This window comes from Sus scrofa, chromosome 11 (assembly GCF_054392235.1).
Source record: "Sus scrofa isolate SSC_HxYL_T2T_F1_AM1 chromosome 11, Sscrofa_HxYL_maternal_Yorkshire_Landrace_v2.0, whole genome shotgun sequence".
Classification (NCBI taxonomy): domain Eukaryota; kingdom Metazoa; phylum Chordata; class Mammalia; order Artiodactyla; family Suidae; genus Sus; species Sus scrofa.
Window position 1 is genome coordinate 72,986,990 of NC_139393.1, and position 20,736 is coordinate 73,007,725.

A 20,736-nucleotide genomic window follows, 5' to 3' on the forward strand; every position below is an offset into this window, starting at 1 on the left:
TCCTTTGAAGATGATATGTGGCAAGGCAATTCTACCCATTATCAGTCCCAGCAGGGGTTGGTAAAACCCCTCCAACTTGGGCCAAGGGACCATTTGGCAGAGAAGAGGCCAGCAGTACAGTAGGAGCAGGCAATGGGGTGGGGGCACAGGAGTCCATGAGAAGCATTCCATCCCACCCCTGGACAGGGCTGAGGGTCCAAGGGCAAATCTGGAAAGATAACTGGTTTGAGTCATTCAGATAGAAGGTGAGGACACGCTTCGGGAGGACAGGACAGAGATGAAGTGAACAGTGTGCCCGGTCAGCTCCGAGTTGCTCCTAAGCAGAGTTTGGGAGATTAGGAGCTGGACCAATTGTTGAAGGATTGGGTACTTGGCACAATCCAAGGAGAGAAGCATCTGGGCACCTTCCTGGGGAGGTTAAAAGAGACTCCACTTTGAAATGAAAAGAAGTTCGATGTTTCAAGTTAAAAGAGACTCTACTTTGTAGTGAGGGAACAAAAAGACCTGGGTATCTTGGCTTTTGGGCCAAAAGGGTGGGTACCCCTTTGGGTATTTGGTAGAACATGTTGACAAAAATAGGGGAGGCGGGGAATATCTTAATGCTCCTTTGTTGGGTGCAGGACAAATGGGATTAATGTTGAATCCCTCCAGGGCGCTTGGAAAGATTAGACCTTCAAGCTGGTTGTAGGAAAGAAGCAGAGAAGTAAGGCGAATCTCCGATACTAATACAGCCGGGAGGAGCCGGGGAGAGGACTGAGAAAAATGTCAGTCATCTGCTGTCAGAAAGAGAGCTGCTCAGGGAGTTCCCGTCATGGCTCAGTGGAAATGAATCTGACTAGTAACCATGAGGACGCAGGTTTGATCCCTGGCCTCGCTCAGTGGGTTAAGGATCTGGCATTGCCTTGAGCTGTGGTGTAGGTCATAGACACAGCTTGGACCTGGCATTGCTGTGGCTGTGTCGCAGGCCAGCAGCGGAGCTCAGATTCAACCCCTAGCCTGGGAACTTCCATATACCTCAGGTGCGGCCCCCAAAAGACTAAAAGACATAAAAAGAAAGAAAGAGAGCTGCTCATATCCTGTCAGGCTCAACTTATGTTGATACCAAGGTAGGCTTAGGATTGGGGCAGCCATCCTTATGGGGAGATGTTCAAAGAGGTGGGGAATGACATGGCAATTTTGGCATTCTCAGGAGACAGAGACAGCTTTGATTTATGGCGTTTTTGTATAATTTTTGAAAAGATGCAAGAGGAAGCAAAAGGGCATTTATATACCAGGTATTCGTGATGATTTAACCAAGAGACCAAAATATATTAGAAACAATATGTTAAGAACGGTATATTAGTTAAATAAAAGAAGATAATATGAATAATTAGGCTATTAATAGCTAGGGAGTTGATTATCCCAGTTTAGAGAGCGCTTTGATGTGCATTATTAGACTTGGTGCACCTGTGAGTATAGCAAGGGGTGCACTTTTATCTCCACATTGCAGATGAAGAGGTTCAGGCTAACAGAAATTAAATGTCACGACTCCTCAGCAGAAGACTATGATTCCAGCCTAATCTCCTGATGCCTTACTTGATCGCAAGGCTCTGCTGATCCTACTCTACAAAAATGTTTCTGGCTCTTTTGCATGACTTTATTTCCTCTTATTCTGAGTAAGGTGAAACAGAAAAAAAAATGTGAGTTAGGCAATTTTTAAAGATTCCTTTAAAAAAGCTGTTTAAAAGGAAAGCTAAGATGGTTTCATCCTCCCACGTCCAAGCTTGGATCCTGAGTTATATAAGTTTATTTTTTTTTTATTAAAGCATAATTTGTTTACAGTGTTGTGCCAATTTATGCTATATAACAAAGTGACTCAGTCATATATATATATATATATATATATATATATTTTTTTTTTTTGTCTTTTGTCTTTTTTTTTTTGTTGTTGTTGTTGTTGTTGTTGTTGTTGCTATTTCTTGGGCCGCTCCCGCGGCATATGGAGGTTCCCAGGCTAGGGGTCCAATCGGAGCCGTAGCCACCGGCCTATGCCAGAGCCACAGCAACGCGGGATCCGAGCCGCATCTGCAACCTACACCACAGCTCACGGCAACGCCGGATCGTTAACCTACTGAGCAAGGGCAGGGACCGAACCCGCAACCTCATGTTTCCTAGTCGGATTCGTTAACCACTGCGCCACGACGGGAACTCCTCTTTTTTTCATATTATTTGCCATCATGGTCTATTCCAGGAGATTGGACACAGTTCCCCGTACTGTACAGTAGGACCTCATTGCTTATCCATTCTAAATGTAATAGTTTGCATCTAGGAACCCCAAATTCCCAGTATATCCCATTCCCCCCCCCCCATTGGCACCCACAAGACTGTGTTCTCTATGTCTATGCGACTGTTTCTGTTTTGTAGACAGGTTCATTTGTGCCATATTTTAGATTCCACATGTAAGTGTTAGCATATGGTATTCGTCCTTCTCTTTCTGCTAAGTCATATCGATTTTAAAGTAACACCTCACTAGCCTCTTACCCTCGGACAGTCTCAACTACAGCTGACCCTTGAACCACGGGAGTGTGAACTCTGAAGTTCCATTTTTACAGGGATTTTTGTTTCCAATTGTAAATACTACAGTGCTGTCTCCTGTGAGGTTGGTTGAATCCCTAGATAAGGAACCTCAGATACAAAGAAAGCTCAGGTACAAAGGAAGGTCGTATATGTATGGAGGGGTCACCTAAAGTTGTAAGGGTTCTCGAGTGTGTGGAGGGTCGGGACATTGTTCAGAGGCCACTTTATGTGAAAACAATGCAAGTGTGAGTTACCCATCCCCAGAAGGGCTGAAAACAGAGAGCGGGGCTGCTGGGTTGTTTTGGAGATGCAAACCGCTTTGGGGAGTGGTTAGGCTAAATAACCTTTAAGGTCTGACCTCCAGGATTCCACTAGGAGCTGGAAGCAAGTGAAAAACGAAACTAATAGCAACAGCAAAACCCAGTTCCTTTGTAGCCCAAGTGGACCCTACAAAGTCTGGCTCCTTAATGCAGTTCCCTCCTAATAGACCTACTCATCTAGTCCTTCAAGGTCCTGCTGGTCTTGTTTGAAAAACAGTGGGAGTTTATTTTCCTAACTTTCTAGGGCAGTGGTTCTCCAAAGGTGATTCCCAGGCCACAGCTTCAGTATCACTTGGGAAACTTGTGGAAAAGGCAAGTGAGAATCAGAGACTGTTCCACTTGGATTGAAGATGGGGTACTTCTCAATAACAAAAATTTTCAGGACTCAGTAATAAGAGAATGGCTGCTGTGTATCAAAGAATGTTGTATACGAATGCCTTTTTATTGAGCTTTAATCTATTTGAGGGAGATCTGTGTTCAATCCAGCTGGTAGACATATTCCATGAAAAAAGGGCATCTCACACCATAAGCATTAATCCAGCCAGAAGGCCTGATGTTCAGAGCTTTTAAAAAACCATAATTTTCTCTTTCATTTTAAATTACATGGTATAATTCAGGATCTCCAGTATAATTCTTCATTTTAACAGAAACATAATAAAACTGAGTAAAAATTCGATTTTTGCCGGTCATAGTTATGCATTTTCTCTTCTAAGTCAACTATCAATTATTTAGAATTTGTCTGTGTTGGAGATTATTCCATCCATTTTCCTCTCTCTCTCTTATTTTTGAGTTTAGACAAAACATTCCAGATTCACCAGGGAAATGAAAGGAGACTAAATAATGAGTAAGTTATGATATTGTAAGGGTTGCATAAAGATTCAAGAGGTGGATGTGTCAAAACTGCTGACACATGCCAATGTGTTAAGTCATTACTAGCAGTTTGAGTCTTTATGAACCCCCTAATTCCTATTTTTTGGTGTAAACGTGTAAAGGACATGTCTCCCCACCAGGAAACATTTATTTTACCATCCCTGGGATCTAGGAGAGACATACAATTCTATCACAGTGTACTGTGTTTGGACTGAGGATGCTTAAGTCTGAAAGAAAAATGGTGTCTCCTTGAGGTTGTGCTTTTGGAGATGGGATGTGGGAATGGAGACATGGGAGTGGGGTTGTGTGTGCCTTCATAATCATGAAAGGACGAGAAGGACCCAGTGCGTTTCAGCACGGTTAGCCCATCCCTGAAGCAAGAACCAGAACCTCCATTAGCTAGGACTAACCCTCTTGCAGCATATTAGAGAAAGAGACCGAATGTTCCTTGAGCAAAACTACCAAGCAGTGACTGGCTGACTCACAGTCAGAACCAACTGCAGGAGAGCGGGCAGAAGGATATTTGGTTATTGAATCAAAAGATCACCCCTGCCTTGCCCAGTTTTCTGCACAGTGAAGCAGAAAGCAGACGCCTTAACATACCCCATTGCCTTAGGTCTTGGTAGCAGATGTCTGATGACTCCGAGTTGAGTATAATCTGGAATTCCAAGATATGGCCATCGTTTGAGCTGCCATGGAAGCCTTTCTGGGCAAAGCCTGGGGGAGGAAGATGCTGAAAGTTGTATTTTTAATCTGTGCTCCCTCCAGCCAGCCCTCACATTTGTCAGCACCTCTGGCCTCTGTCATCTGGGCAGCGGATGCACAAAAAGACTGATGAGCGTGGGGATGAGGCTGTTAGACAGCTCTTAAGGGTGATGTCTAGGGCTTCGCTGCCCTTTAATAAGTACAAAGTGGAGCAAAGGATATAAAGCAGGGTGGGTTCCCCCCACCCCCTCATCAAAGGGAGGGAAAAATGATGAAGCTTTATATAATTTTTGCCTGCAGAAAAATGCATGAGGAGAGCTAGAATGCCAGAGCACTGGTGACTATTTTCAGAATGAGTTTTTTTTTTTTTTTTTTTTTTTTTAAATGTTGTCCTCCTTCCACCTCTTTGAAAAAAAATATTTTAGGAGAAGTTTGGTGAACATTTCCTGACAGTATAATTATGTTGATGAGTTAGTGGACGGTTTGAAACTTGGGGTTTCCGCTTGTGCTAGTATGGTACGTCACTTCTCTCTGGCCTCAGTTTCTCAGCAGGAAATCAGAGGCTTCGCCTAGATCAGTGATCTCGCATCCTGGTTGCACTTTAGCATCATTTGACAAATGGTGAAGGCAAACACAAAACCAAACCAATAAACACACTGGTGACTGGTTTCCAGGCCTGTACATTTTTATTTATTTGATCTCAGATGAGATCCAGGCATTACTCTAAAAAAAAAAAAAATCTCCACCAAGTAATGCTAATACATCTAGGGTTGAAAACCAGAGATCTATAGTTAAAGGCACTTTTGGCTGCAACATTTTGCAATTGTTTATTTCAACTTTTCTTTCTCCCTGTAGAATAATGCAATTTTGTCAGTTCTTTTGTTTATTCCTATTTCTTCTTTAAATTTTTCTGTGTAATATCTGCAATATATGAAAAATGAATGCAACATAGATGTGAGTTATGAAGCATAACAATAATATGAAAACTGATGAAGAAATTATCCAACTTAAGAACTGGAATCTCACCACTAGTTCTGAACTTGCTCGTGTGTTCCTCTAAATTCTTATATCTCCTGATTCCCTCAAGCATAGTCAGTGTTATGGATTTTGTCTTTATCATTTCTTTTTTTTTTTTTTTTGTCTTTTTGCAATTTCTTGGGCCACACCCAAGGCATATGGAGGTTCCCAGGCTAGGGGTCTAATCGGAGCTGTAGCCACTGGCCTACGCCAGAGCCACAGCAACGCAGGATCTGAGCCGCATCTGCAACCTACACCACAGCTCACGGCAACACTGGATCCTTAACCCACGGAGCAAGGGCAGGGATCGAATCTGCAACCTCATGGTTGCTAGTCAGATTCGTTAACCACTGCACCACAATGGGAACTCCTCATTTCTTTTTTAAAAACATTTATTTTTATTACTCTCCGCATGCATTTTTAAACAATGTCTGTATTGTTGAATTTTGATAGATTTTGAGCATTGTAAAAATAACATTATATATTAGGTTATGCAATTTTTTCACTTGAAATTGTTTTTGAGTCATTCCTGCTGTGCATAGCTGTATTTCATTCATTTTCATTGCTGTGTAATATTCCATTTGTGTGAACATAACACGATTTGACTAAGTCATCATCCTGATCATGAATATTGATATGTTGTTATACTCTACTCCATATCATGCACACATGGAATTGTAAGCCTTTAGAATTTTTTCCAATCAGATGTGTATTAATTGGTATTTCAGGGTGATCTTAATTGGCATTTCCTAAAACTAAACATCTTTTAACATGTTTATTTACTATTTGAGTTTTCACTTCCCTGAAAGTCCAGTTCAAGTTTTTTGCCCATTTTTCTAATGGTTGTTTTTATTTCCTTATCAATGTATATTATTTCTTTACCCATTTCCAATATTAATTCCTAGAAAGCTATGTATGTGGAAATATAAAGTCTATGTGTTGCAAATATCATTCTTGGTGTCTTGCGGAGAAATGGTTCATTTTAACAGTCAAAATCATTAATCATTTCTAACTGTACTTTCTGTACTTTGAGAAATTGTTCAATATCCTGATATCCTAGATTCAGCCATTTTGCTAAATTCATTAATTCTAATGATTTGTGGATATTTTGGAGTTTTTCTATAGATAGTCATATCATTTGAAAATTATGACAGACTTATTCATTTTCCCCTCTATTTTCCTGTATTTTCTTTTCTTTGTCTTTTAGTGCTTTTAGGACTACTGGTATAGTGTTAAGCAGAAGTGGGACACATGGCATCCTTTTCTTTTCTTTTCTTTTCTTTTTTTTTTGTCTTTTTGCTATTTCTTTGGGCCGCTCCCACGGCATATGGAGGTTCCCAGGCTAGGGGTCTAATTGGAGCTGTAGCCACTGGCCTACGCCAGAGGCATAGCAACACGGGATCCGAGCCACGTCTGCAACCTACACCACAGCTCACGGCAACGCCGGATCCTTAACCCACTGAGCAAGGGCAGGGACCGAACCTGCAACCTCATGGTTCCTAGTCAGATTCGTTAACCACTGCGCCACGACGGGAACTCTGGCATCCTTTTCTTGTCACCAATTTTAAAGGAAAAAACCTAGCATTTCACCAGTGATGCATGATGTTTGCTGTAGAGTTTTGAGATATGCCTTCTATTAAATCAGGGAAGTTCCTTTCCATTTCTAGTTTTCTAAGAGTTCTGTTCCTCCTTTGTCAATCTGATTTATCATTTTATCATGTTTATAAAATATGTTTGACAAGTTTTATCTGTTTACCTTTTGGCTGTGATATAACCCAAAAGCTCACATGCTTTCTTCATGTTTACCGCAGCATTACTAACACCAGAAACAGTGCCTGGTACTTGGTAGTTGCTCAGCAAATACCTGTTGAGTGATTGACTTATGGTTCTCTAAGCATGAATCAAGCAATATCTATATGCAATATCTATCTATCTATCTATCTATCTATCTATCTATCTATTGTATCTGACTATAGTACAAAGTTATTTATTAGTAATATAAGAATCATCTCAGATCTTTAAAACTTACAAAATCTGTAAGTAACATGTGGTATATCAATTCAGTGGAATTTATACAGAAATTAAAATATATTTGAAGGCCATTAGAGACACAATGAAAATACTTATGATATAATGTTTGGTGAATAAAGGGCAATAAGATAACATTTAAGTACAACATTTTAAGTCTATGGACAAAAAGTCAACAGGACTATGCCAACATGAAAATACCTGTTAATTAGATTATTGAGCATATAGATGATTTGTCTTGATATTCGGGTCAAATCTTTCTTTAACGTTGCAATAGTGCTTTTATAGTCATTTAAAAGAAGAGTGGAAAGATGCTATATTAGTTTTCTAGAGCTACTTTAATAAATTACTACAAACTTAGTGGCTTCAAATGAGAATGTATTCCCACGCGGTTGGTTCTGGAGTCCTGGAGTCTAAAATCAAGGTGTCTGTAGAGCTGTGTTCCCTCTGAAGGCTGTGAAGGAGGAATCATTCCTTGCTTCTTCCAGCTTCTGGTGGCCCCACGTGTTCCTTGGCTTTGGGTGCCTCACTCCATCTCTGCCTCTATCTTTTTTTTTTTTTTTTTTCTTTCCCCTCTTTACTGCAGCACCTGTGGCATATGAAAGTTCCCAGGCTAGGAGTTGAATTGGAGCTACAGCTGCTAGCCTACACCACAACCACAGCAACATCAGATCCAAGGCGTACCTATGACCTATGCCGAAGCTCACAGCAACACTGGAATCTTAACCCACTGAGTGAGGCCAGGGATCAAACCCGCATCCTCATGGAGACAATGTTGGGTTCTTAACCTGCTGAGCCACAACAGGAACCCTTTGCCTCCATCTTCACATGGTCTTCTCTTATCTCCATATTTTACAACTGTGTGTTTTTTTAATAAAGACACTTGTCCTGGATTTAGGTCCTTCTTGGATAATCCAAGTTGATCTTGAGATCCTTAATTATGTCTGCAAATATCTTTTTTTCCAAGTAAGGTCAGATTTACTGGTTCTTGAAGGTTAGGATGTAGACATATCATTTTTAGTGTCACCATTCAATCCACTAAAGGCACATACTTTCCTGAAATTAAGTACAATACCTTCGGATATTCTGTTATGTGGAGACCATGCATAATGTACACAAAAACTGAATGGCACTTCATATACATTTAAGACAACATATTTAGAGAAGAATTTGGGCTGTGTATTATTTTTATTAAAAGGACAGTTGTGGTTATACATGGTGGTTGTGGCTTAGATCATATACGAGTCCAACACTGATATGCAGGATCAACATTCTATTTTCCGTGTCTCATTACTTGCATTCCTTACACATTTGAAATCAGGGCCATTTAGATTTTTTTCCTGTTAACAAATATGTGATTTAAGGAGATGTAAGAGGACTCTTTTATGTGAAGCTCTGAATGTTAAGCAGAATCTTCCTCAAGCATTCTCTGCTTATTTCAATCATGTCTGTTCTCATCACTTTGATTGGAATAAGTGGCGGGGTTTTTCCCCGTGTAATCCTGGGGGTATACAAATCATAGTTTGCCTGACACATTGTTATCGACATTAAAAACACTGCTATGTCTGTCACAGCCTCGAAGTTGCAGTTATCTTATTTTGTCATGTTGTTAGTTTAAACCTGCTTTCCTTCTCTCTTACAGAATTAAAACAATTTTTAAATTTATTGAGGTAACACTGGACTGTAACGTTATTTAAATTTCATGTGTGTATTTCATCTTCCCCCTACCCCTGCCCCTTTGGTAACCACAGCTCTGTCCTCTATATCTAAGTGCTTGTTTTTCTTTGATTTGATTTGTTTTGTTTTTGAGTTTGTCTTTTATATTCCACATATGAATAAAATCACACAATATTCATCTTTCTCTAAATTACTAATTTATTTATTTATTTATTTTAGGGCCACACCACGACGGGAACTCCTGTCTTGTTCTTTTTAATTTCCATCTTCAGAGAAGAACTTGAGGAGCATTCTTCTTCTCTAGACATTTGTTATGGGACAAGGATGAGGACAAAGCCTTTAGAATCTCAAGCAGTAAACACCATAAGCCTGTGGTCATCATGGAAAGGTCACTGTAGGCCAGACAACATGGAGTTTTAATTCTTTTCCTCACTGACCTCATTGGGCCTCATGGTCAGTACCTGTGAAACAAAGAGTGGAACAAATATCTATAAATTCCCCTCCAATTTAAAATTTTATATTATTTTCTTCTGACTTACTTGCTACCCAGATAGATTACATTAATTTTATATATGAACCAAGTTACAGGGACCTTTTACTTATCCTTATCATTTCCAAGTCTTTTGTGTCACACAGGGAAGCTCTGCCCCTGCCCACCTCTTCAGTTTCATCACAGGCCAAGCTTCCCCTTGCCCATCCCACTTTGGCCCCACTGACACCCTTTCTTCGCATTTAACATAAAGCTCTTTCTTGCTTCAGGGTCTTTGTGGTTGCTCTTTCCTCTGCTCCACTCACCATTCTTCGGTTGTTCCCTTGCTTTTTGTCTTCTCATTCTTCAAGACTTGGAAAAATATGTCACCTGCTCAGTAGTCATTGCTTGACCCCTCTGTAAATACCTGCCCCTTCCTTCATGAGCCTCCCACTTCTGGTTGCTTCCCATCACTTTGAAAATTTTCTTTATAGCCTTTATCTGCAAGGCTCTTGCTTCCTTGTTTCCTTTTTTATTGTCTGCCTCCACTCTGCATCCCAGCATATAAATACTTTAAGGGTAGAAATCCTCGCTGGGTTATGTACCCTAATGCCTAGAGGAGTATATAGATAGATATTCAAAAATATTCATTGAGAATTAGTTTTCCTGAGTAGATCAAATTGCTTTTGAATAAAGCACATTTAACAAATTATCATGAACTCTCTAAGAATCTCTGTCTTCAAACCTGTGACCTGGGTCAGTGTGTATAGCAGGGTGCTTATTTTGGTTCTCAATTATTTGTCTTTATTGCTTATTACTATCTCTCAACATGAGATAAAAGCCAATTAACATGTGCCACCTAAACTCTAGAAAACTGTAGTATACTAACTACACTTGACCTCGAGTGAAAATTAGATGCTAGTACTTAGTCGATGTGGAAAATATATTCCAGGGACTTAACTTAGATGTTACTGGTGAAGATTTTTTTTTAAAATGAATATTCCTGTTTGTTGCACTAGTATCTAATTAGCGATGCCAGAGGCCCTGGGAAGATAAAAACTTCTCTCTGAGTATACATATTTTAAGGCTTTATTTCAATGATAATTTCAGCCAACATTTCTCTCTGGATTTATTTACATATTTTGTCTCCAGTATTTTGAGTTCCTGGCATTTCATTTCCTTAATAATCTGTTTTGAGCTTTGCAAGTCAGGCAATATGGTAACCATGCCCTCAGAAGCATATGGAACCTCGAATGATCAACATAATCTAGGCTTCCACCAAGTAGGTGGTGTGACTCGAGTCATAAGAGCAGATGGAGTTGAAAAGGGTGGATAAAAATATCCTAGAGACTAAGCTAAGTAAAGAAAAATAAACTTGCCTCCATGGCCTAACTAAGATACAAGTGTATTTTATATTTTATAGAACATATGTGCAAATATGCTATAAGTACCGTTTGTGCTTTTTATGCATTGATATCTAAAACTGCTTTGGGGTTATTAGCTGCAGATACTAGTATAGTGCTCTTATCTTCTGTAAGAGACTCTTGGTAAAAGGTCACATGATTGGGAACCATTCATGTCAAGGGTCAGATAACAAAGTGATTTAATCCAGAGACAAGTTTGTTTTTTAGTTTTACATTTACATGACCCTGATATGTCATGTTTTCAAAATGGACTGTGATATTTTATTAGGGAAAGTTGCATTGCTTCAAAAATGTCCAAGCCTGGTAGCATGGCAGGATCCTGAGATGCCAGGGATTGAATTCTTAATCTGCCTTTTATTTTTACCAGCATCTTTGACATGTATTGTTTATGACATTATCTATGATCTTCAGCAAGTTCCTTAGCCTTTATGAACGTCTTCATCTAGAAAATGGGGAGAACATTACAAAATTATTGTGAAGATGTTTTGTAAATTCCTAGAATTTACAATAAATACTTAAATAAGTACATAAACATTTATTTGTTCCCTTATGTCTCTTTTCCCTTTCCCTAGAAACTTTGACTTTTGAAAGTTAAGCGTTTATTTTTCTTAAGAATATAGAAATATTTTTGCTTCATTTTAAAAGCAAAAAAAAAATGCACACATGTATACATATACTTATTGGTGTAGATCTCAGGTATTTTTTTCTATGTTTAATGAGATCTCCTAGATACAGAGTTATGAGCACTAACAAATAGAAGGAGCCCCATAAAAGAAATGAAAGCAGTAGCTCTTGAGATATTTTCTCTCAATAAAGAAGTAACAATTCCTACCATGGATGTGCAATCTGTAAAATAATGAGCCAAATGATACATTAAGGCACAGACTTAGCATACAGTTGCTGACATCTGTGCAGTTTCCATCTGATGCACATTTTCAGTCAAAACAATTTAAGCATTGTTATAAAAAGAACAAGGAAATTAAGTGACAGTGACAAAAAAAGTGACATCATTGAAGAGCAAGAGAAAATCCAGAACAGGTATTCATAGGAACATGTTATAGGACTAGAGGTCGTCAAAATCGGACAAACAGTTTATTATAGAAAAGATGCAACTTGGCTCAACAGAAAGAGACATACAATAAAATTCCTGGTAGAAATTTTCCTTCTTTACAGTTGGAACATTTCCAAAGGAGATTATTTGCTGAGTTTTGATGGGCTTCTGTAACAGATTGAATTGTCACTTATAAAGTTAGTCTTGTTCATGCCATTTAACAGTATTGGGGAAACCTCAAATCGTGTTTCCGCAAATGAGGTGAAGACTATTATTGAAGAATGGATTGGAGGCATTATGTAACATGTGCTAGGTGCTGTCCAGGGTGCTGCAGTGAATGAGACACCATCCTTGACCTCTTTCATCTTGCAGTCTAGTGGGAGTCACTAGTGGCAACTGCTGTGAATCCCACAGCAAAGACCCCTCCCTCAAATAGGTTTTTACTTTAGTAGTGTCTGAGCTGGTATCAGGGAGAGAGTGAGGGCTTCCATGTGGCTTTAAGGGGACTTTCGGGGAAACAATCCTAGAATTCATTGTGCATGTAGGCAATCCATCCATCAATTAACGTCATGATTTGTGGGAAATATTCCATCCAGTGACTTTATCATCCATTCCTGACTCTTGTTGGCATATCTCTGGGCACATTATGATTTGCATGAGGACCCTTAGTGGAGGGGTGAGTGGTCTCTTAAATCTAGTCTTTGTCATGCTACCCCAGCCGTGGGTCATGGCACAGGGCTGTGTCTGACCACAAACAGGAGAACCTTCTAATTTGTCCAACAAAGTTTTCCACTTACCAAGCTGCATCCAGAAGTATATTTCTCTGTAAAAAGTGATGACCATTTCTAGTTTTTACACAGATGCTGTATGAACTGGCAGTTTCCTTGCTGCCTTGCACACATCCTGTACTTGATTGATAATCTGATAATAGGGAATGGTCTCAGTGACATCTCTAGCTCTTCCATTCCCAAAGCTTGAATTCTAGAAGTTTATTTATCCTTCTCTATTCCTGGTATTTCACCCTAATTCACTGTACCCCACATTGCCTAACTATTGAATCACCAAGGCTTATCGATTTAGCCCTTTAAATATTTTTCTTACCATCCTCTTTCCATCCTATGCTCTTCTTCAACCCCACATAAACTTTCATCTGAATTACTCTAATACATTTTCTTGACTACAGCCTCTTTTCCCTGAAATCATTCTCCACATCGCCTCAAAATCTTGCAAAAACCTTAAGATTTGTTTGCTATTGAAACTGACTTCACATTTTCTAAAGCAGTATTTTTCCCAAGTGTAGTTGATATATCCCCCCCCATCCAATCAGGCAGTACCTGATGCAAATGTAGATTTCTTAGCTACATTCAGATCTCTTGCCTTACAATCTCTAATATCAGGTATATGGGAGCTGTAGTAGGATTTAGGGTATGCATTTTAATAACTTCCCTAGGGGATTCTTACAAACTTAGGTTATTTATTACCTAAAATGAGCCTGTGCTTTCTTAAAAAGTTTGCAAGGAATGTTTCTAGGCTTTGGACACAGCCTAGTATAGAAAAGAACAATTTTTTTTTTGAGGAGAGAATCAAAGTGAAAAAGGAAAATATTCTAATACCAATTATTTTAGAATGACAAGTTGTTTGTGGTTCTTTACAAACCACAGACCTAGAATTAAAACTGCTTTGAGAGAGAAATTTGATTCAAGCTTTACTCAGGCAGAATATTTTTTTCCATACCCTTGATGAGTGGTCACTGAGCACCGTATTTTCAGTGAAGAGCTCACTGCCTCCTAAAATATTCTGTTTCCATGTGGGTCAACAGTTTCCTTTGGTTGACCACGCATGTATATGTGTACATGCATTTGTGCTCATAAATGGCATATGAGTTATACAACAAATATAGCTCCAAATTAATGCACTTTAAAAAAAATATGATGCTCTTGCTATGGTGTAGGCCAGTAGCTACAGCTCCAATTTGATCCCTAGCCTGGGAATTTCCATATGCTGCTGGTGCAGCCCTTAAAAAAAAAAAGGTAGAAAAAGATGATAAGTTTTTGAAAAGTTATTTTTACGGAACTACTTTTCACTTTGTTTGAAAACTGTAAGTTCTTTTTAAAACATTTGGCAAAAGGTTCAGAAAAACTATCTAACTTTTAAATGGAGAATTAGTTTTGGACAACATAAAGTCATGACTAACATCTGGACATTTTTAAAATAGACGGTTCCTTTTTTTGACTGTATTTATTTTTATATTCATTTTCTTAAAAAATTTTTTATTGTTATTTCCCCAATACAATTTTTTTTCCTAGTGTACAGCATGGTGACCCAGTTACACACTCATGTATACATTCTTTTTTCTCCCATTATCATGCTCCATCATAAGTGGCTAGACATAGTTCCCAGGGCTACACAGCAGGATCCCATTGCTAATCCATTCCAAAGGTGATAGTTTGCATCTATTAACCTCAAGCTCCCCATCCATCCTACTGCCCTCCCCCTTGGCAACCACAAGTCTATTGTGAGCCTAAGATAGATTTTGACGACATGGATAAGAAATGAGTGAAGCTTGGTTATTGCTCACAAGCAGATCATGGTTTAGTTTGGGGAGAAACACATGAGCATTTTGTGGTATACTGTTATCCCAAGATGTTCAGCAGGTGGATGGAAGCATAAACACTGAATCAGGAAATCTGAGCAGAACTGGCTTGTGCCAGAGATGGCATTGTGTATAATTATATCTGTGTTTGAAAGTGAGTAGAGCATAGGAAAAATAGGGGACCTAGAACGTCATAAACTATTTTCACATATTTAGTAAAAATGACAACTGTAGAGGATTACCGTGTCTGGATTGTGCGCTGCTCTTCCTTAACCATGCTGGGGGCAAGCCTTATTCTTCAGTTTATACACACAGTAGACACCACTGATTACTTAGGGGTGGCTCACAGAACTGAAATCATGGGGACCTTTGTAAACCCAACTTGGTATTCATAAGCTTATATTTTTCATCAGTTTTCATCTGGTGACAGAGTGTTTCTGCAGAATCCATTTACCAGAGGAGTCATTGATTCCGAGGCCAGGAGGTCTTTGGTGGTGGGTTTGGCCGTGACAGCTTCATCATTTCACCAGCTGGTTACTCAGGTTTTTTTGTACTTCAGTCTTGTCATCTGTAAAGTGGGAAGAATAATAGTACCTACCTCCCAGAAAAATGGTGAAGCGTAGAGGAGATGATTCATGGAAAAAGCCCAGAAAGAGTGTGGCACATAGACACGTCTCCCTAAGTGCCAGCTGTCATCCATGGCAGGGATGGCTCTAGGGAATGGAGCATCCTTTCTGCCATGTGCTTGCTCTGTTTTGATCACCTCCTCCTCACCATGTTGGTGAGTCAGGGGGCCCTCAACCTAGGTTATTAGGGTGGCCGAACACAGGACACCTGATCCTGGACAGATGGGATGGAGAGCAGTTCCATGACTCACACTCTGAGGAGGAGGATAGAGCTTCACACAAGGTCATACGGGGCTGTGCTCAGGAACAGAGTGAGCAGCCAGGAGTTCTGAGAGGCAGGCTTTGTAGTGGTCACCAGGTGGGGTGTCTCCTGGCTCCCTTGAGAGGATGTCATTGGCTTGTTTGAATGAACGTGTGGGCTGGCAGGTAACTGAAATCTGCTGCTTAGGGAGCGACAAGAACTGTGTTTGGCACCTTTGATAAGGAAGGCTGCTTGGCTAGAAGACGTTTTCTCTGGATGCAGAGAAGGGAGGGGAGCTTGTAGTGAAGCCACTCAAAGCTCTCCTGATTTTACTAGATGTCAAGGCAGCATGTAATACTGAACCTTAATTTTAGGTCTTACGTCACACTCTGACTCTGAGAAATGCACCATCATCTCATCATAACTATGTTTCTTTCTCTGTAAAGAGATATGACTTAAAATGAATGTGTCTTTTTAACTACACCCTCCACAAATAACATGTTATTAAATAAACTATTAGTGAATATGATTTAGAAAGGATTGCCAGTTTATGATTTATAATGCTCTGAAAAAAGTTCTTGGTAAACTCTATTTCATAAGTCAAGGGTTTTCTTGCATGCTTACTGAAACTTTTCTTTCTTTTAGAGTCAAGGACTATGTTTCAATACAGAAAATTAATGAGTTTGGGGACGATTTGTGATAATATAACTAATATAACTGTCAAACTTAGTCATATCACCTTAGTAATTGCAGCCAAAGGGCCGTGCACTTCTAGAAAAGCATGAATATAATAAAATTTACCTTGTAGATAGCAGACATCAGTTAATGTTTCAGGCTGATCATGCTGGTTTACTTCTCAAATCAATATTTCATCTGACAAATAATGTCAAAATTACGAAAGGCGAAGTAATTAAGGATATTTCTTCTCTCTACTCATCTACCTCCCTCAAACCAGGATTAATTTATAATTTGATTTTTTTTGGTATATTCTATTAATAAGAATGAAAGGTCAGACAAAACTGAAAGAACACATACGTATATTTTTTTAATATTTTTTCTGTGTGTTTAAGTGTCTGAGCATGCATATAAATAACATATCCTTAATCAATCTATAGATTAGAAATGAAAGAACTACAGTCCACCCCCACCCTGTGATGTAAGTTAATATATATTGACTTGTATGGGGCTAAGGGGCCAAATGTAGGGGAGAAATGCCTCAATGTCAGTGACTGAGAGTCAGCCATATAGAGGCAAGTCTGAGAGCTGCTGGATGGAGTGAAGATGGGAGAGAGGGACTCAAGAGAACCCAACTCCAAAGGGGATTGCAGGAATGCATCCTGGGAGAAGAATTTTCTAGAACAACGAGTCACACCTGGCAGCTGAGTTTGAAGCTCAGAGAGGAGCTCTGTTTCTAGGTCAGGTGTGGGGTTATTGATTGGTCCTGCTCTTTGCAGGCCCTTAATATTTTGTGCACAACCTGCGAGGTAAACACCTTTTGATGGCAAACCTGGAAGGGCCATATCCTGCATGCCAAATAGTTCTATGGTGTGACTTCTCAGAGAGAGGAGCACATGGAGGAAGGGGAACAGTTCCCACCTGGCCAAGAGAGGTAGAAGTGAAGTAGTGCAGAACAACGCCTTGGAGTCAAAGCTAGTGGACAGATAGTGTCTGAGGGAGATCTGGGGTCACAATGAAAACCACGAGCCTCTTAAAGCAGGTCAGCAATCTGGGGAAGGGTTTCTGTGCCCCAGAGCAACCCAGGAAGAAACGCAGAAATGAAGGACAAGCTAGGGCAGATGGTGGCACTGAGACAGCCCCTGGGAGCTTGGAACACATGGGAGACAACACCCCTTAGGAACTCCTTAAACGACCAGAAAAAGTGGACCATGAAAGGTGGAGGCTGTTGGAGACCCTGAAGGTGTATTTCTGTAAAGGGTTCTCTGCCTGAGCCATTGTTGGGTCTATGATTATTATCTCATATGGTTTACAGTGAGGTGTCCTTACTGTGACTACAGGTAAAGTAGTTATCATATTCAAATGATAATTCTCTCGCCTACCTTAGGTGCAGTCAGTCTAATTTTGCTCCTCCTCAGGAACTCCTGTGTTATATCTAAGAATGTCAAGTGTGGCTACTGAACACCAAAGGCCAATCCTCATTAATTTTGTCTTCTACGAAGTTCAGAAAGCTAGGAGTATTGCTTGCTTTGCCAGTGAGAGTTTTTGCTATTGCTAAGTAGCATTGTCCACTGCTGGGGCTGGGGCTATGGGTGGGAATATTCCTTTCCTACCCTGGTGTTAGGCCTAGCCAGAGGTGCACCTCTTTCTTATAGTGAATTTGATCTCTATAAATCAAATAGGGACTTCTCCAAGTTGGCCTTAGTCGGGTCTAACCCAACAGGGTTCAACAACATTGAGCGTCAGAGAGAGGGCTCAATATCTCCATCCCAGAAGACCCCTAAGATGCAAATGTGTAGAACCCCTTTCCAACAGCCTCTAACCTTCATATACCAAAGGTTGTGGGTGCAAGACAAAGCGATTCCACGTATCTACTAAGCCAAGCTCAGATTCTAGTTAAGTCCTCTTGTAGACCCCCAAAGATAAAGCATTGGAACTTACTTTGGATTCGTATAATTAAAAAGGGCTCTTAAAATGGTTCTTTCAAGATTAAAATGTTTTCCCTAAGAAGCTCTAGCTCCCCAAAAGATGTGTCAATATGTGTCAAATGAGGAGTTCCCATTGTGGCACAGCAGAAATGAATCCAACTAGTATCCAGGAGATTATGGGTTCAATTCCTGGTCTTGCTCAGTGGGTCAAGGAGCCGGCGTTGCTGTGAACTGTGGTATAGGTCTCAGACTGGGCTCAGATCTGGCATTGCTGTGGCTGTGGTGTAGGCTGGCAGCTGTAGCTGCAATTCAACCCCTAGCCTGGGAACTTCCATATGCCATGGGTGTGGCCCTAAAAAGCAACAACAACAAAAAATTGTCAAGCAACATTTCATTGTCTTTAAAAAAAAATAAAGTATTCCTCTGCTCTAGCAATGATCTCATGTCCACAAGACCCAATTAAGGTTCCTCTTTGCTGCCATGTTCACACTGCAGCACGGCATTAGTTGTAGGAATATGTTAAAATCACAATGGACATTGGTCGTAATTCCAGCTCACAGCCAGCCAGGATGGATGAAGGAAATGGATAAAGTGCTCATTGGCCTGGAAGGTGGAAGATACCAGATCCTACCACTTAAAAGCTGCATGAACAGACAAGTTACCTCATTCCATTATGGTATTGGAGGCTTTGGAAAATGGTCCTTTTGAAATTGGTTCTTTTGAAATTCTTAATTGGTAAACATATCGTAATGCTATCGTTGGTCACAGGATTATTATATAGTGAAGTATAATTAATCATTAGTATGACAACTATGTTAACAACAAGAATTAGTTTTTCATTGTTTACTGTTTTTTAGTCACTATAATTTACATGAATTATCTTATTTAATCAAGGTGTTTATGAGGTATCTGTTGGTATGTCATTTTATGGAAGTTAAGTAATTTGTCCTTAACAGGAGGTTAAGTAAGTCGTTTATCTAGTAGGGAGCCCACTCCATCTGGGCTTTTTGTTTGTTTGTTTGTTTTGTTTCATTTTGTTTTTTACATACAGTGCATACAGAAAAATACACAAACCGGGAGTTACCATTGTGGTACAACAGAAACGAATCCAACTAGTATCCATGAGGATTCGGGTTCCATCCCTGGCCTTGCTCAGTGGCTTAAGGATCCAACATTACCATTGAGCTGCGGTGTAGGTCAAAGATGCGGCTCGGATCCTGTGTTGCTGTGGCTGTGGTGTAGCCTGGCAGCTGTAGCTCCAAGTAGACTTCTAGCATGATTAGGCTATAAAGTAATGGAAATCTCAACACAAGTGGATTAGGTATTAAGAAGAGAAGAGTAGGAATAAACTGCGTCAAAAAGAAAAGGGAAAAAAGATCTATAGGAGAAAAATCCCTAGAAAGTTATTGCTTTTTCAGGGACACAGATTGACCAAATGCCTTTAGGGACAAAGCACTAATATTGATTTGTGTGAATAAATATTGATTTGACCGGAAGTCAGACCCACTCATCATGTGAGTACGTGTATCTCTTGTATTTTAAGCAAAGCAGCACCAGAAACATGCTGGGAAGAAACTTGTTACTCAGGTAGTTGACATAACTTGGGACTTCTCCCCCCAAAAGAAATACTCTCACCTCTGCAATGACCTAGACCGTGACACCCACTCCCCACGAAGCTCTCCTTTCACGTCTCCATTTCTCCCAGCTTTCAGGCTGGAAGCCCCACCAGCATTTTTGACCCCCTATTTTCCTTCTGTTTGTCACTTTTTAAAATTTTTTGTGTGGATGCTGGGCATCAAAGTTGAAGCAGATAGACACAGACCTTGTCTCCTGAAACCTGCTGTTTGGGGGGTGGTTTTACCCTTGGTTGAGGATTTGAGTGCCCTGAGAATGTTCTTAACCAGGGCGGGTTCTTGCTCTGGTCAAATTCTAGTGGAATCAGGACAGGTGATGAAGTCTGCCTTGGGTGTTGTGGTGAAGCTGGTGGGGGAGACAATCCAGGGTCACTTCATTGTCCATGTAAGCAATTCATCCACAACCAATATTTCTTACAGGTTCTTAGATCTAGCCTTATCTTTTCATTCTTCTGCGTCTGTGGGATCCAAGCTTTCATTATGTTTCCTTTGGTTATTATTATGAAAGACTCTTCCAACTGGCCTTCTAGGCATTTTTTTCAAGTGCTTTCTGCTGTATTTATTTTCCTGACATGTAAATGCCCCCGTTTCACTTTTAAGCCAAAGACTATTGTGTATTCTGCGTCCCTATTGTTTTCCCAAGTCAAGGCCAAGTTCCTCATTTCATAATTCAAAGATTTCTATCAGTTGTTTACTTCTCCCCTATTCACAGATCGCAGCCCCAGTTCCATCCCTTCCTAGGGCCATCCATCCACCTAATCTAGTCCCATCTGACTCATTATTTCTCTCCCCACGACTGTTTATTTACTGAGATTCACCAAAGCCACATTTGCTTTCTCTCTCTCTTTGTGGGTGTGTGTTTATTTATAGATTGGTTTCTTTTTTTACTGAACCATTTGAGACTAAGTTGCAGACATGATGT

General features: G+C 40.0%; 1 protein-coding gene and 1 long non-coding RNA gene across 6 annotated transcripts in view; both read left to right on the forward strand.

The window, feature by feature from the left end:
* Positions 1-20,736, forward strand: part of HS6ST3 (heparan sulfate 6-O-sulfotransferase 3) — a 682,494-nt gene that overhangs the window by 247,030 nt on the left and 414,728 nt on the right. The window lies entirely within an intron of this gene.
* Positions 800-19,555, forward strand: LOC146398681 (uncharacterized). The gene is made up of 2 exons (XR_014819782.1): positions 800-1,019; positions 12,128-19,555. It is a non-coding gene; the product is annotated as an uncharacterized LOC146398681 (long non-coding RNA).